At 45.7% G+C, this 18,442-nt stretch overlaps 1 pseudogene; it reads right to left on the minus strand.

Moving 5' to 3' along the window:
• LOC147708653 (uncharacterized) overlaps window positions 1-18,442 on the minus strand; it is a 210,160-nt pseudogene that overhangs the window by 133,706 nt on the left and 58,012 nt on the right.

The following is an 18,442-nucleotide window of genomic DNA, read 5'->3' on the forward strand; positions in this document are numbered from 1 at the left end:
AAACTTATAAGATTAATGAAAGTTACATAACTTTGCAGAGAAAGGTGAGGATTATCGTTACATATGCAAGTGATGTTTTCCTAAACATCAGCCTGCCTATGCTGTGTGTGCTATTTCTTGGTACTACACTGATACATCCTTATTCTTTTTTGTAATTGCACTCTGATCTCACTGCCCATAGGCATGTGTTCACTAATGATGAAGAGTGTCCTGAGAGTTCTCATCTAGAGCTGATTGTAAGGTATTATCCACTATTGCCAACTGCAAAGTGTGTTATGATTAGTTAATACCATCTGCTCAGAGCATAACCCATTAATTGACTACCATGTATGTGAGTGGATATGACAAGAAGAACAGACAATTAAGAGCTTTTACTACGGAGCATGTGGAGAATACATCTATTAAAACCCTATAGGAAGGCCAAAAAAGCCAATTGCAACTGCTGGCTTCCAGACCTTTATTTAACCTGGAACACAGGCAAATAAGAATACTTAGTGTGATCATTCTACTGCCTTAGACTAGCTGAGCCAGTTTCACGATTCCAGAGATCATTCTAATAAGTATAGTAATCAAAAAATGGCCATACTTTGGAACAAAAGCTGAATATGAAAATCTTGAGAATTTGATACCACGCATAGAAAATGTATTTTTGGTAAGTTTAATTTCTAAGAACTCTCTTTCACTGGAACAATGAATAAAAACAACCAACATTCATACAGGGTGCACAAAAAGCTCTACTTCTATGTTCCTCAAATTAGCTATACAAAAGGGGGTGGTGGTGGTTTCTGGCATTCCAGCTGTCTTCAGCTCGGCTTCAGATGCTCCGTCCATCACCACCCCCTTTTGTACCGCTTTGTACGCCATAAGTGTGGCAGGGTATGCTCAGACGTGAGTCCCTTGCTCACTTTGCCACTGGATTCAAGCAAGCCGGGCTAAAGACGGCTGGAATGCCAGAAACCGGTCCTCGGAAGCTTGTTTCCGGTCCAGGAAAGACATGGCTTGGCAGTTCGGGCTGGACTGTTCCCATGAGGCACAGGGTCAGACTGATTTGCATATAGCCATGTCTGAACTGGGGTGGCAGAGTGGCCTAAAGAACAGTGATGGATTAAACCCAGATCTTTTGACTGGGTGTGAGTGTTTGATTGATTCAGATGCTCCGTCCATCACCATCCCCTTTTGTACCGTGATAACAATATTGACATGGGTGGTTGTGACAATTAGGAATTGATAGAGATAGAAGGACGCAGGTTCAGATTAGTTTCAGATACAGGGTTTTATTGACACAAGTAAAATAACATGCGCGACCCCAGCCACAGCTGACTGTCACCGTTGCTCCAGTTCTCTCCTTCGCCTGGGCGCTCACCCTAGAACGCTCCCAGCTGTGACATTCCAAATGACGTCACATGCGGTGCGTTCCACAGTGAATGCAGGGGCGAAGAGAAGATAGTGTGGCATGGCTTCCCCCCTAAGGTGGAAGATACCACACATCCCCCTCCTCCACGCAATGCAAGAACACAACAGGTGTAATAAACACAAAGACTTTGGTGTGCACTACATATTAACATATTGCTCCAAGTATTTCGGGCGACTAACCACCCTGTGGCTAGCTCTGCGGAAAGGGTAGGATTCACTAGAGCCAATCCTATCGGGCAGGTCGCCTCTCACCTGGGGATTGTCCTCTCTCCTGACACCTTTGTCTTTGTCTTCTGGAGGAGAACGATAGCTTACGACTCTTCCCAAATTCCAAATCTTCCCCTCCTGTGTTTTGACAGCATTATTAAACAATTTAACAATCTTGGTGGGCTTAGTGAATTCAGACCAATTTGCCCTGCCTGTTGGTGCTTTGATTTTAACCACATCTCCCACCTTAAACCCTGCCTCTTTGACGGAGTGCAGTTTATCAAACCTGTCCTTCCTGTCTGACATAGCTTTGCGCTCCCTCTCCTCCCTTAGTGTCTCTCTAGATTGTCCCGCCCACCCCTTGTGCCACTCCATCCACCCTGGTGTTAACTTCATGTTGGGTCGCCTTGCCCGGAGTAGTTCGGAAGGTGTGACACCTGTGGTCTGATGAGGGGTCAGCCGGTAGGCCTCCAGAAGCTTTCTTATTTCTTCCTTCCAATTTAGCCCACTAGCTCTAGCCAATTGGATGCTCAGGGTTTTGTTGAACAGCTCGACCATCCCATTGGTCTCGGGGTGGTACAGTGTAGAGCGCTTGTGTTTGATTCCATTTCCTTCAAGGAAGTCTTTCATTTCCTTTGAGCAGAGTTGTACCCCATGGTCCGTCAGCAGGCTGCTAGGTAAGCCTTCCCTGAGGAAAAGTTCTTGCAGAAATTCAATGACCACCTTGGTGGTGATCTCGGATACTATCCTCACCTCTGGCCACCTAGAAAAAAGAACCATGAGCACTAAATTGTACGGGGTGCGAAGCTCACCCGACTGCTGGCCTGCAATGCCAGAAACCGGTCCCCGGGAGCTTGTTTCCTTCCCAGTGTAAGAATTGGCTTTTGTAGTTTGGTTTGCCCTGTTCCCATCATGCACTGGGATAGGAACAGACTAATTTGCATACAGCCAGGTTCTGAAACTGGGATGGTGCAGTGAGCTAAAAAACGGTGTTGGATCTAGCCCTGATCTCTTGACTGGGTGAGAGCTTTCTGCTTAATTCAGAGACTCTGTCCCTCACCACCCCTTTTTGTAAATATTTTTGTCCACCCTAAGCGTGGAAGGGTATTCTCAGATGTGAGACCCTTGCTCATTGCACCATCAGGATTCAAGCAAACCGGGCCGAAGACGGCTGTAATGCCAGAAACCGGTCCCCGGGAGCTTGTTTCCTTCCCAGTGTAAGAATTGGCTTTTGTAGTTTGGTTTGCCCTGTTCCCATCATGCACTGGGATAGGAACAGACTAATTTGCATACAGCCAGGTTCTGAAACTGGGATGGTGCAGTGAGCTAAAAAACGGTGTTGGATCTAGCCCTGATCTCTTGACTGGGTGAGAGCTTTCTGCTTAATTCAGAGACTCTGTCCCTCACCACCCCTTTTTGTAAATATTTTTGTAAATCGGCCTGCAATGTTCAGCGCCACCTCTGCCCAATGACCCAGCGGTGGTGGCCTGCACTGCATGGGGGGCGTTTGCTGCTTCAATACCTTGTCACTGGTCGCACACGGTATGCAGTCTCTTATTTTTCTCTCTATTTCGTTGTCCATGTTAGGCCACCAGTAGTCTGCTCGCATCCTCTGTTTCGTCTTGGTGATACCCAAGTGTCCTTCATGGGCCAAATTGACTAGGTATTCCCTCAATGTTCCTGGCGGAATCAATTTAGTGCCCAGGAACAGACATTCGTCTGTGATGGACAATTCGTCCCTGACCATCCAGAACGGGCGTAGCGTCTCACTCTGCTTGTCTTTGTCTTTCCAAGTTTCCTTGACACTTTCACACACTTCCATCAACAGCTCATCAGTTCTAAGGGCTTCTTTCCAGCTTTCTTCTCCAATAACCCCCTGGGTGATTACGCAAACTTTCTCTGCTTGTACCCCGTCGTTATCTTCCTCATCCTCTTCGCTTTCCTCTCCCTCCTTCATTTCCCCTACGAGGCATGAGAGACAGTCGGCCGTAAGATTCCTCAGCCCTGGCACGTATTCAACGTTGAAAGTGTACTCCTGAAGGTTTACTACCCAACTCCTGAATCTACTTGAAATCGCGTGGAGCTTCAGCTAGTGCTTTTTTCACATCTTCGAATTCTTTCTGGCACTCTTCACTCCAACTGAACGTCACACCTTTTTTAGCATTAGGCGTAGAGCATAAGTCCTGCCAGCAAAGTTCTGCACAAACCTGCTGTAGAACTCCAACATCCCCATAAACAATTTTATCTCTTCTTTGTTCTTGGGTGGAACCAAATTGTTTATGGTGTTTTGGAGTTCTGCCTTGGGCGAATGCCCTCTGCTGTTACTTTGTGCCCCAGGAAGTCTATCTCTTCACAGCCAATCCTGCACTTTTCTCTCTTCACCATGAGACCTTGCTCTCTGAATTCCTCCAGCACTTGTCTCAGTCTTATTTCGTGTTGCCTGTTGTCTACGCCAAGTATCAGCAGGTCGTCTTGATAGCACAAGACACCTGGAATGCCTCTGAGGATACTGCTCATGATTCTCTGGAAGACTGCTGCGGCAGAGACTAGACCGAACGGCATCCGTTTGAAATTATAGGCTCCCATTGGTGTGACAAACGCCGTTAGCTCCTGCGAGTCTTCATGCAGCTTGACCTGAAAGTAGGCCGAGGCCAAATCCAACGTAGAAAATACCTTCGCTCCTTCCAACATGCTCATCATTTGCGAAATATTTGGGAGCGGGAACCTGTCGACAACAACCTTTTTGTTCAATGCTCTGAGATCGATGCATAGTCGGATTGATCCATCCTTTTTCCTCGCTGTGACAATTGGGGCCAGCCACTCTGTTGCCTCCACCGGTTCAATGACCCCTAGGTTGCACAGCTTCTCCAATTCTTCCCTCACGGCCTCCGGGATAGCTATGGGAAGGTTTCTTACTCTAGCTACCACTGGCACTGCATGCTCCTTCAATTTTATCCAGTGGGAATAATTATTCAAGCATCCTAGCTCTCCGCTGAATACTTCCTTGAAGTCTTCTTCTATCCTCCCCAACGTCTCACCAATCTCTTGCACCAATATCTACGGGGTCTTGTGGGGTTGAGATATACGCCTAATTGTTTTTGGGCTTGCCACCCCAGTATGTTGTCCCCCTCTTTGGATACGTACATTTTTGCGACAGTCAGTCTGTCCTTGTAGCCTACAGTGCCCCAGAAGTATCCCTTCATGTTTATTGGTTGTCCCCCATAACCTCCCGGCCTTACATCCATTTTCTTCAGGGTAAACTTTCCTCTCGCTACCTTTTCGAATTCTTTTCCGTTTATAATCTTTATCTTGGAACACGACTCAAACATTGCCTCTACCCCAGTTTCTTCTACCTTTATCGTGTCTTTGGGATAGCTAACCTGTCCCCTTGTACCTGCAGGATGATTTCATCACACACCCGTGTGGTGTTGTCTTTACCTTGCCTCTTGTAAATGTGACTACTCCTGCAGCATTGCCTGAAATGTCCTTTCTTACCACATTTGCTGCAGGTAGATTTTAAAGCCTGACAATCTGTCGCTCGCCATATGCCCTTGCTTACCACACCTGTAGCAGTTGCCCTTAAAACTCCAACCCCCTTTGGTCTCCCTCTGCTCTTTTCTCTGTTCCTTAACTGCCAACACACAGTCACTTCTGCTGTCACCTCGCTTACTTTAACCTTACTTTCGCTGTCTTGCTTGATTTCACTTACACATTGCATCATGTGTTCCACTTGTTTAGCTACGATGAGCACCTCCCCTAGAGGTGGGTCATCTTTTAACCATAGCTCTTCTCGCACCCGCTCAATCCTGCAAGTCAATGGTCCCTGATCCTCTCCTCACACGCTCCCCCAAACTTACATGTAGCCGCCAGGTTGCGTAAGTCAGAGACAAATTCCTCTATGGATTCCCCCTCCTTTTGCCCTCTTTTACCAAAATGGTATCGTTCCATGATGGTGCTTGTTTTGGGAAGGTAGTGTAGATCTAGTTTTTTCAGACTTATGTCGAATTTGTTTAACCCTCTTGCCTCATTTGCACTCAATTCAGGAAGGTGTTCTAACACTTCCTGTCCTTCCGCCCCCATGTAGTGCATCAACAACGCTACCTTGCTTTCTAAGCCTAGGTTTGGTCCACATTCAACAGCATAATTCTGGAAGACATTCTTCCATTTGCTCCACTTAAGGGCGGGTTCCCCTGGACTTGATAAGAAGAAAGGAGGGGGTGTGACATTCTGCATGCTTCCTACTTTGCTTGTGGGGTAACTCTAGCACAACTACAACCACTTGCAGGGTGAATTTCCTCCCCGGGTGGTTCCTTCTCCCCGTGGGTGCAGTGTACATGAGAAATAACAAAAAACGATTTTACAAACCACACTGAGCAGGGTTTGCGAACCTCAAACACTCTTGTGTGGACCTGATCTCTGTTTCTAGAACAACCAGTTTTCTCAAAAACAAATTGCACAGTGTGGAAAAGTACTCCCTGGAGACCACTAGATGGCGCTGTCCCTCAGTGTCTGATTTTCATGAAAATGTCTTTCTCTAGAAGACGCCATGTTTTTCTTCAGCACAGTTCCTTTTCCCTTCAGCAAACAGGAACTGCCGGCAGACAGCGAGTACACCCCCCAGCCTCCTCAGCTACCACTGCCTAAACGAAGTGATGTTCCTTTGGATAGGCCTCACATTGCCTCTCAGGCGCACCTTCTCCAGATGACCAAGCGATGACGCTACACGCTCCAGTTAGGCACCCGCCTAGTCATGACTTCTGGGAGGCGTTTCAACCGAAGCCCATACACAGTCTAGACTTATTCCAGGCGGCGAACGAAATGACGGCCCCCCGCCAACTGCTCTGCACACACTCCAGACCAGACCCGCTGCCAAAAGCACCTCACTTTTTACTGTGGCGCGGTCTGCCTCGTCCTGCAAATTGCCGCCGTCCTCACCTCAGATGCCGCTGCCTCTCTCGTTGGATCACCACCTCCACTCTGTGCAAGCAGAACGCACATCCCAAGGAGCCCACAGATCCGCTCACCACGACACGCACCAAGGCTGTGTTCTTCCGAGGTCTTGACACGCTCCACAGATGTTCACTTGCCTGGAGATCAGCCACTATTCCGCCTCTGTCCACAACTCCACATCCAGCGGCGATGCTTCGGGGCCCCCACACCGGCGATTCTTCACCCGGTAAGTTACAGCACCACGGTGACTTTGTGGGGATGATTAGCTTTGAAGGGGTGTCAGTTTAGCTCAGTTCCGCAACCACCCTTCAGCCTCTTAGGCTAGCTCTTTGCGTGCTGGGGTCGCAGCAGTTGCCCATATCTTCCTCGCATTTTGATCCTTGTCGCCAGTGTGACAATTAAGAATTGATAGAGATAGAAGGACGCAGGTTCAGATTAGTTTCAGATACGGGGTTTTATTGATACCAGTAAAATAATATGCACGATCCCAGCCACAGCTGACTGTCACCGTTGCTCCAGTTCTCTCCTTCACCTGGGCGCTCACCCTAGAACTCTTCCAGCTGTGACATTCCAAATAACGTCACACGCGGTGCATTCCACAGTGAATGCAGGGGCGAAGAGAAGATAGTGTGGCATGGCTTCCCCCTCCTAAGGTGGAAGATACCACAGCGGTGTTTTCCCGCCCTGGAACAAAACCATGTTGATTTTCACCAAAAAGATCAGAAATAACCATTGCTAAAGCTTGTTTCCTAAAATCTAAGTATACATCTTGGGAGCAGCATTAATCAAACAAATAGGGTGATATGAACCACTGAGAAAGGGATCTTTCCCTGTCTTAGGACGGATGGCGATGTGGGTCTATTTTTTTTAATTTTACAAGTAATTCAAAGGAGTTGAATAGAGCATGGAGAACTGGTAATACAAGATGTGAAAATCTAACATAGAAATCCAATGGAAGTTGATCTGTGCCATAGGCCTTACCCCGTGCCAGCTAGCCAATAGCGTATTACACTTCAAAGACTGATATTTGACCTTCTTGCTTATGCTATTGTGTAGCAGACAGTTTCTGATTATGGTGGACCCGAAGAAACTGGATGATCTGGTGTGTGGAAAGGACCAATTCTTAGTCACCCAACCTCTGATAAATTCTGTGGAACTCCTCTTGGATAAGGGCCGGATTTGTCCCTTGAGAGTTCTTGATCCAGGAAATAGCAGCTGCATTAGCACTATCACAGAACCGGAAAGATAACACTCAGCCCATTTCTTCGATAAAGAATTGTGATCTGATATAACCCTTGAAACTCTCTGCAGATATGGACACCCTGAACTCACAACTTGTGCAAGTTGAGAAGGTTCAGAAAAGCCATAAAATTCTCTTGAGAGCAGTCAAGACCCAGATTCATTGACATGTAGTTCCAATGACCATGCTCTCATCAAGCGTTTAAGATTTGAAGAATAGGTCTCACCAGAATAACCTCAAGATATTGGGGATCCCGAGGGATCAGAGGACCAATCCTAGAGGCTATTAATTTTTGGTTGTTTACGAAAGCCTTTTCTACACTGGGGGGCTGGGACATGAACAGCATGATTCAGAGAGCCCATCGCTATCCATTCTCATATCCTCGTTATTCACAATACATCCTGATATATGTGGGTAACTTCCTCCTCCCTCAGTAGATAAACATGAATGCTCGTCCAGGATCACCAGTGAAAGCGGCTGGAGTGGACTTTTTTGTTCAATCAGATTTCTCTCATGAGACTGTATTTTGGCGTTGGAAGTTGAGAGAGCATATTCCAGTACTTCAAAAGCTGAGATCTTCGGTTTCATTACTGGAGCAAGCAATCCTGTGCATCCAATATGAGGAGCAAATGTATTCATGTATTGAACAGCCTGGGGTGAGGAGCTCTTGACCAAGTCAGTGGAGGGAAAAAAGGAGACTAATGGAACTGGTTGATTTTGTTTTGTCTTTTTCTTATTGATTCTTTTTCCTTGTAGGTTGTTAAAGAGTGGTTAACTTAGTTTCTTGGGTACGCCTTCCCTCTTTTCTTTTTTTATTTCTCTCTGTTAATGGAAGCTTTAGTCTGCAGGGTCAGCTGACACCTAGGTTAGATTTCTTGAAGGTTTCATGAGAGTTCTTCATTTATTAATTATGGCTCTGGGTGAAAACATTTTGGGTCCTTTGGGCGGGTGTCTCGGGCGGTCACTGCCCTGCCCCTTTAGTTCTTTTTCCCACATCCATCCTAGGTCTGCGGTGCTCTGGGGGGTAGGCGACTTTATATACTCATGTCTACTGCAGTGCTAGTGGTATTCTTCTGACCGGGGTTGGTCAGCCCTTTTTCTGGGCCTTGCATGGAAGAGATAGGGTTGGGGGAAGGCTGTGTGTCGGGGTGGGTGGCGGGGCCAGGGTCTGGGTCACTTTTGTCTTTATACTGATTTTTTTGTTGGAATTTTTGATCAGGTTGTTGGGAACAAATGAGGCCTTATGGTTGTGGAGGGTAAAGTTAGTACCAAGAATTATTCTGTGCTGTTGTTCTCTTTCAGGGTGCGCAAGTTATTCAATCAAGAATGTCAAGGTTTAGCCTGGGGTGTGGTCCTGACCAGCATCTTCATATTCTTTTGTGGAATATCAATTAAATGTAAAATTAATTAAAGAGGTGCTACTCTATCTTCACCCACATTTAGTTGGCCTACAGTAAACTCAGTTCTTGAATAAACAGGACTCTCCTCTGGGTGATTTCTGGGATGAAGTCCTAACCTCAGCTTGATTCACTTCTCTCAGAGAGGGATTGCCCTACTGGCTCAGGATAGCTGGATGATGGCTCATAGCAACATACAAGAGGGGCCTATTATGTACTATGCAATGTGTACTCAATTGGGCCAACACTGATGATCCTGTGGTCTTTAATTGTCTGCTTTCTAAGCTACATCAATGGTCAGAACCATTGATGATTTGTGTGGACTTCAACATCATCCTTAACCTGTGGATAGACTCATCTTTTAGTATTCAAGGGCTAAACTCTTCTTCTGCGAGAAGCACCTGTAGCTCAAAGGAAATAGCTAGGGCTGTTTTGTTGCATGTAATGAGATCTTATGCTCTGGTGGATGTCTGCCGATATTCTCAGATGGCAGAAAATGGGTTTACATATTTTCCTGCCTCTCGTAAATCTTTTTCTCTGATATATATGTTCCTTGCTAGCCAAGCTCTTATGTCCCATCGTGGGACCTGATACGAGTTTGGCAGTGCAGCGTCGGTTTCGCCCTGTAGCCGCACCACCAAACCCGTGGTCAGGCCACCCGCCCGATTACAAGTATTTCTTGTGTTTGGCGGGCTATTATTTGACGTTCTCATGGCAGTTCCTCTGATAGTGGGCTCCACAATGGGAACGCAAAAAACAGTTCCTGCACGGTATGGCATGCAATGACAATGCCGTGCAGGAAATGGGGTGCATGCACACAGGGGGCACATGTAGTGCTCCCTGCATGCACCCCATGTCCCTGAGGCACAAGGAGGCCCTTGAATGAAATGCAATGCTAAAATGGACATTTATGGTGCACTTGTTGGAAGATTATGATTGATTCATATTTAATTTTTAGAGAAAAAAGGAAAGTTGAAATAACACCTTATGACAGATCATATGAATACATTTAAATCTAATCATGTATATTTAGAGAATAAAATTAAAATATGTTGCTTTTGTTTACAATGGATCAGTTGTATTTCATTGCTAATCAGAGTTTGTTTATTTACAACTGATTTGGTATCACCAGTAATCAGACAGAATGCAGATGTGCTGCCCAAAAAAAGAAGCTCTGTAGACTGGTCATGCTAGGACTCTTTGCCCGGCTTAGAGGATACCCTTTTTCACAAGAGAATCTTATATATTTATTTTGGGTTCAAATTGTCAATTCATGCTTGTATTCTAATTCATGAAGAGCAAGCATCTTGCCACTCTTCTGCATACACATAGCAAAGATGTGAATGGCTATCCTGCTACAGGACTTTTCGCTCATCAAAGCATCTCATTACTTCTGCGTATCTCTAAATTGTTGTGGCAGCAGTTTACTTCCTGAATGTTCAGCTTCAAGATATTTCATCATAGTGGAGCTCAGCATCCTGAATTGCATAATCAAAATTGGACGATTGTCCTTCAGATTTCAGCTTTAAATGTGTTTCATACAACTAACATGTGACAGAAATACATCCATGGAGGATAAAGGAAACACAGAAATGTATAAGTAATTCCCCCCTCTGACGTCCCATCTTACTTACCCAGTCTCCTTCAGAATTGTATAGTATGACACTGAACATCATGTAGCTGCTCCTCTGTGTAATTCGGGCTTGGAATGTCCAGACTCTTAACTGTAAATACACAAAAAAGAGAGCCAGGCACAACCCAGTACAAGGCCCACCTTCAGTAACCGCCATCTCTGCCCTCCACAAATTATCCCTCTCCTATCACTAGACCACTCTTCCCAAATCACTCAGCTTAAGTAAGGAATGGCTACATAATCATCAAAGTTGCCTTTATGACTTCATGCTGAATAGTAGATTAAATAACATTTACCTGGAATGCTATTGGCATCAGGAATCTTTAAAGATTCACTCATTTTGAATAGATCTTAACAGTCAAAGAGAATCCCACGTCATCTACATATAACACATTTATGTTGACCTTTGCACTTTAAATCGGTATCTTCAAGGTAGATGTTACTGAAGCGCCAATTTGCTAAATATCCAGAGGGCGCAAGATTATCACTTTGCAGTCATATCTTCAGTTCTGCAACCTTCAGTGCATCCTAGAAGGTATGGATATTACCAGTACAAACATGGCATTCCATTTGTCCCCTTTATGTGGGGTCACTAAGGACAGGAACGTTTAAAACGGCCAACACAAAGTTCAAGGCAAAACAGAACTCTTACAAGCTTATTGTATCCAATGTAAATTTCTATTGTTTGCGACACTGCTGCAGATATGAAAATAACCACGTTGTTGATCAATCAAGCAATCAAGCCAAGTATTATGTTTCAGGTAGAAAGTACTGCAAGGTCACTGGAAAAAATGTTCTTTGAAAAATGTGTCCCAAGATAAGTGAGCATGTATAGCAATGAGTGACTTTTGGTCAAGACATTATTAGAAAGACAAGGAAGAGGTGAATGTTAGGTGTCATGCTGAATAACTACTCTAAAGGCCATTTCTTCATCGCTAGCATGGGAGGACAAGGGAAACATTCAAGACATGGTTCGAACTCAATTACTAGCATCTCTCTCACCTACCATTACTCCCCCAGCAGCATGATGCATGAGCGTAACCATTTGGGTGCTCCCATGTGCCATTCCACCTGTGGCAGGCCAAATGGGTAGCTGCGAAAGATACCAAAAAACAGGCATTAGGCAAAAAAGACTTCAAAAGCTGACTGCACTAAACATTATTACAACCTGTCTCCTCTCAGATCAGTCTAGAGACCCAAATCTTGGATAGGTAGAAAGATAATCACTGGGCTTTAGAAAAGGGAATAGTTTTTACCTGTATTGTGATTTGTCTAGAAAAGGCAGCTTTTATAATTTCCTATAGTTTAAATATCCACAAATGTCAGGAGAAGACTACAGCCTATCTCTTGCTTGAGATATATCTGTGGGCCCGATTCACAGAATGAACTTAAGACTCAATCCTAAACTTACTACTATTTTGGTATTCACAGAATGCACTTACTACTTTTGGCATTCACAGAATGCACTTACTACTTTTGGTATTCACAGAATGAACTTACTACTTTTGGTATTCACTGAAGTTAGGATTTTGTCTTAAGTCTGTCTTAAGTCTGTCTTAAGTTTGTCTTAAGTCTGTCTTAAGTCTGTCTTAAGTCTGTCTTAAGACAAACTTAAGACAAAATCCTAACTTCTGTGAATACCAAAAGTAGTAAGTTCATTCTGTGAATGCCAAAAGTAGTAAGTGCATTCTGTGAATGCCAAAAGTAGTAAGTGCATTCTGTGAATACCAAAATAGTAGTAAATTTAGGATTGAGTCTTAAGTTCATTCTGTGAATCGGGCCCTAAATGTTCTCAATCTCTCTCTCCCTTTCTCTCTCTTTCTCTCTCTCTTTCTCTCTCTCTCTTTCTCTCTCTTGCTATATTCTATATATATATAGTTAGACCTGGTACTATTGGAGTGAGTCTCCCTTTATGTTTTTGCTGGTTTTAGATGCTTTGGGCACTGTGCCACTGCTATTCAGTGCCACAGTGCAAGTGCTCCCTATTGTAAATTGTTGTACTGTATTAGTGACTCCATGATTGGCTTATTTGATTTACTTGTTAGACCCTAGTACAGTGCACCGTGTGTGCCCACGGCATTTAGATCAAATGCTGCTAGTGGGCTTGCAGCACTGATTGTGCCACCCCCAGAAACAGCTTGTAAAGTGTGTCGCAGGCCTGCCATTGCGGAGCCTGTGTGCAGTCTAGTACTGCCATGTCAAATTGGTAAGTCCACCCACTAACCAGTCCCTAACCCTTCCCTTTTCTACATGTTAGATTCCTCTAAGGTAGGCTCTAGGGCAGGTTGCATTATGTGGGAAAGGTAGGACATGCCCTGATGTGTGTGGCATGTCCTGATAGTGAATTATAGCCAATATCGTTTTCACTATTGCATGGCTACCTGTCCCAATAGGCCAGAATGGGCAGTTTGATTATAACATCTTATAATCCTAACTGTCCCAGGGAACATGGTGGAAAAACAAATTTAGTATACCTGAACTCAGAATGATAAAATACATCTTTTAGTGAAGTTGATTTTGTGTTTGAAAATACCACTTTTAGAAAGTAGGTAGTTTCTTGCCTAACCATCCAAGCCTCCCTCTGCTAGGTTGTGTAATCCATGTCTGGTTTGTGAGTGACAGGGGCTGGGGTGGCTCCAGGAGACAGGGTGAGTCAGCACAAGGCTGAATAGACCTATCTGCATTGGGAGTGGTGGAAGGAGTAGCACCTGGGCCTGAATTGGGCTGTGTCTGCCTTCCACAATGGTGGCTCTACCTCCTGTGGTGAGTCTGATAACCCTGGCCCACACTGACAAAGGAAGAAGTTCTGCACTGGCAGAATGCACCCAGAACTGGTTTGGACCAGTTACAGACACTCTCTGCCTACAGACACAAAGGATCTGTGTGTATAAAAAGGGGGACCCAGACCCCGAACTTTAGATGTAATTGCTGGGGATGGCCTGCAGTGGTTTCTTTATTGCCAAGGAAATGAGAAAGACTTTTATTTTCAACATTCATCATCTTGAAGAAGAATCTCCAAGGGCCTGAACTGTGCTAGCCTCCCGCTGAAGTCTCAGGGATACAAGACTTCACCACCAGCTCCGTCCTGAATTTCCTTGCTGGGAATTATGTCTGCAGAAGCCTGCGTGTTGTTGGGAGCTGGAAGTGTGACTCAACGAGAAGAAGCGTGTCGCATCCGCAGCTGTCACATCATTAGAGAAGCGTGCCGCCACCGAAAGGGCCACCGTCACATCACAGGAGAAGCATGTCTCCATCGCAGCTGTGTGTCGTCACATCACTGGAGAAGCGTGTCGCTACCGCAAGGGTCGCCGTCGCATCACCGGAGAAGCGTGTCGCAGGGCCTGTCGTGGCTCCCTAAAGTTACAGAGTCGCCTCACGGCCGTCGGGCATGCACGCATCGTCTTCACGTCATTGCATCGCATCAAGGGCACCATCTTCTTGCTTCGCACCGGATCGTCGCATCGCAACAAAGCGCCATCTTGTTGAATCGCAACCAGGTTGCACCACGAGATCGTCGCATCACCACCTCTCCGGTAAGAAACAGACGTTTTGCCTACTTCGCACAAGCACTGAGGAACAGACGCATCACCTACCCCAAAGCAAGGAACAGATGCATCATTCTCCCTGCGAACCTTTCGTTTATCTTGCATTATGCAACCAAATGTACTTTGTGAGAAAAGTGTCGCATTTACCATCTAAAGTGAACTTGAGTTATTTCTACCATCTTAAAGTCATTTTCTTACTACTGTACTGTGGATTTTTGTCATTTGGGTCTTGTGTTAAGTCTATATAAAGAATACTTATTTTTATAAAACCTGTATTGTGTCCATCTGTAGCGTTTTCACTGTATTAATGTGTGTTCACAAATGCTTTACACACTGCCTCTGAGATAGGCCTTCCTGCTCGTGCCAAGCTACCACAGGGTTGAGCAAGGGTTACTTTAGGAGTGTAGCCCCCTTACTCTAACTAGAAGCAAGAGTCCCTATTTAGACAAAGGTATAAGCCATTGCCAACTAAAGACACCCAGTTCTAACATTTGTGGTCAGCGGTGAGGATTTGGACTTGCATTTGTGACTCATATAAAGTGATTGGTGTGCACTACTAGTGAGTGCAGACCAAACGAAACCACATGCATTTTTTGTGTAGAATTAATTTTCCTTGGAACTGGTATTTTTACTAAAGACTGCCAGTTCGTATTGCCATGAGTAAAGCAGCATCCAACGCATCTATGGAAATAGATTTTGAGGAAGAAAGTTTGGAGGCATACAATGTGAAACAGCTGAAAGCCTTCTGTGGAAAATTTAAAGTTGCTACTCCAGGCCTCACCAAGAAGAATGAGGTCCAAGAGGCGCTGAGGGCATGGGTGGAAGCAAGAAATGCCTCTGAGCACGTGGGAGAGCCTGCAGAGGAGGCTGAAAATGCAGAATGGCAGCAGGATTGGCCATTGGGTCCAACAAGGGAGAGAATGTATTCACCCATAAGCAGCAGTGTTTCTTCCAAGGGCATGTCCCCAGGAGAGCTGGAGGACAGAGAGAGAAATAGATTGCATAGAATGGAGATGGCCAAGCTCAAGTTGGAGAGTAAAAGGACCTAGAGAGTAAGAAGTTGGAGCTTTAGAATAACAGAATATCTTTTGAAAGGGAAAAAGAGAAATTAGCACATGAAATATTTTTGAGGGAATTGAAGGCTAAAAGTTTTGAATTGAGTCCCTCTGGTGGCAGCGCACCATCTGTGCCTGCAGATGGCAGGGCATATTTCCCAAAGGATGTCATCAAAGATTTCCATAAGCATGAAGATATTGGGCAGTGGTTTGCAGCCTATGAAATGGCAATGTTGGCCCAAAGGGTCCCTGAGAAGGATTGGGGAGCAGGAATGTGGGGCCGCATTGTTAGTGATGGGAGGGATACATAGTAAGACCTGCCCAATGAGAGTAGGATGCTTTATGCCCACATGAAGGAAACCCTCATGACAAGGTATGGATTGACCCCAGAACTCTATAGATAGAGGTTCAATAATTGTAACAAGCTGGAGGCTACCACCTGGGTAGAATATGTGTCTTTATTTTGCAGAGCTATGGATGGTTGGGTGAAAGGTAGCAAAGTGAGAACTTTTGAGGAGCTCTATGATTTATTTGCATGGGAGCACTTGTCTGGTAATTGTTATCCAGAGCTACGCCAACACCTTATTGATAGCAAGCTAACTAACCCTAGGAAGCTTGCTGAGGAGGCAGACCGCTGGGTGAATACCGAGAACCACAAGGGTCATGTGGGAGACTCCGCCAAGGTTGGTGAAGTGTCCCGAGTGGAAGAGTGGGTGGGACAAGGGTAAACAGAGGGAGTTCCAGAAAGAGCCCCAAAGTAATTCCCAAGGGAACCGAGGTAAGGGTTCCCAGCCTCCCCCTGAGAAGAAGTCAGAGACCCCAACAGGTAAACCTGTTCACAGGGGGGCACCTACATGCTTTCAGTGTAAACAAGAGGGCCACCGCTGGTAGGATCCCCAGTGCCCCCAGAAGGATCACAATGCACCACCATGTACACCACCCCGTCAGGTGGCGAGTGTAGCCCTGGGGGGGAGGAGATGGGTGCCCAAGGTGGGTGGGGTCCCGCAGAAATGTCCCCTGTCTCTTTAAGAGATTGTGAGGTGGTCCCCAGGACCCAGCTGCCTGATAACACCAAAACGTACAGGCAGTGGGTGACCATCAATGGCCATAGAGTGGAGGCTCTGAGAGACACCGGGGCCAGTGTTACAGCTGTCAGTAGTCAGCTGGTGTCTGAAGAGTAGGTGGTCCCAAATGCATGTTACCCAGTTGGTGCCGCTGACAACACAGAGAGCCACTGCAAGGTGGCTCAGGTTTCCTTTGAGTGGGGGGTTTCAGGTACTCTCCAAGAAGCTGTGAGGCCAGCCATGCCTGTGGATTGTCTGTTGGCCAATGATTTAGAGAGCTCTGCTTGGGGTAAGGTGGAGAGAAGGATTCATTTAGAGATGTTGGGTTTGCCTGAGTGGGAGTGTGTGACCACTCGGTCTATGGCAGTCAGTAGGTGTGTTCAAGAGGTCCTGGAGCCTGAAAGTATGGCCCAGGTACCTGCCTTAAAGAGAAGAGGTAGGGGCGCGAGAAACCAGCCCCCGTTGTTCCCATGGTCCAGGAGGAGGCAGACCTTGAGGGGGATGCCCTGGAACCTACAGGGGAGCAAGCTGCAGAACTGAGGGACCTGCCTGAGCTGACCCATTGGCAGCAAGAAGGAGGACCCTCCAGGGAGGAATTTTGTGCAGAACAGAAGAAGTGCCCTTCTCTTGTGGGTTGGCCTCAAGCCAGGCAGCTGGTGATCAGTCTGGATCACATTGGATCTACTGGGAGAATGACCTACTGTATAGCGAGCCTAATGCTGCTGAGCCTGGGTCAGCCCATGTGCTGGTGGTGCCCCAGCGCTTCAGAGCCTTCCTACTGGGTGTGGCTCATGATGTACCGTTAGCTGGACATCTGGGGCAGGACAAGACCGTTGAAAGGCTTGTCACCCACTTTTATTGGCCCCAGATGTGCAAGAGTTCAGATACTCATTGCAGGACTTGTCAAACTTGCCAGGCAAGTGGGAAGAGTGGGAGGAAGCACAAGGCTCCTCTCCAGCCCTTCCCTGTGGTCAGTGTGGAGTAACTTATAAGTTCACCACTCCTTACTGTAGGAAGGTGGAATAGGGCATGTTCATACAGTTGACATAAACAAATAAATTAATATGAATAAGCAAATATATTAATACATAGGCAAGTGAATAGTGATAAACAAAAGAGAGGAAACAAATAGAAATTTCACAGTAACATAGCATATGAAAGGAATTTATTTTTAGGGGAAATACTTCTTATTTCATATTTAGCCAAATCCAGCTACCTTAAGCCATCCAGGGCCAATGGCACCCACTGCACCTCTAATTTAACTAACAATTTGATGTCCCTTGCCTTTGCCAGAGCTGCCTCTACACCATAAGGATCTCTGATAACCGCCCACCAATCCTCTGCCACCGGTGGTGTAGTAGAGACCCATGCCCTGGCAATAGCCAGCCTAGCTGCAGCCATTAGAATCGTAAAGAGACACGCTACTGCCGGATTACCATCTTTATAACCCAACATAATTTCAAGATCCGTGAGTGGGTGATCCAATCCTATTTTAGAATAAAGCATTGGCTCGATTTTCCTCCAGTACCTATTCAATTCTTGACATTCCATAAACATATGTTTTAAGTTAGCAGGATACAGTCCACATTTTGGGCATTTTATCTTATCCCCCATCTTATTTCCCTGGGCCCATTTAGCTATTCTAGCCGGAGTGTAATACATCATGCAAGTAATACGTGTTTGCTAGAGTTGTAAGCTAACAGAATGGGCAGAGTCCTTAACATAGCCTAATACCTGTTCTATCATTCTAGGTGAGACCATTGTCCCCAAGGTTTGAGTCCAACGTTCCGCTAATTTCTCATTGCCCAATGGTCTGCAACTATGTAGAAGAGCATACATTGCCTATAGATAGAATCCCAGACTGTTGAATGTTTTATTTCTTTTACGGCCGCATTAGAAGCAAGATAATCCTTAATCTGCAAATATATTTTTTTTAAA

This window comes from Lissotriton vulgaris, chromosome 6 (assembly GCF_964263255.1).
Source record: "Lissotriton vulgaris chromosome 6, aLisVul1.2, whole genome shotgun sequence".
NCBI classification, from domain to species: domain Eukaryota; kingdom Metazoa; phylum Chordata; class Amphibia; order Caudata; family Salamandridae; genus Lissotriton; species Lissotriton vulgaris.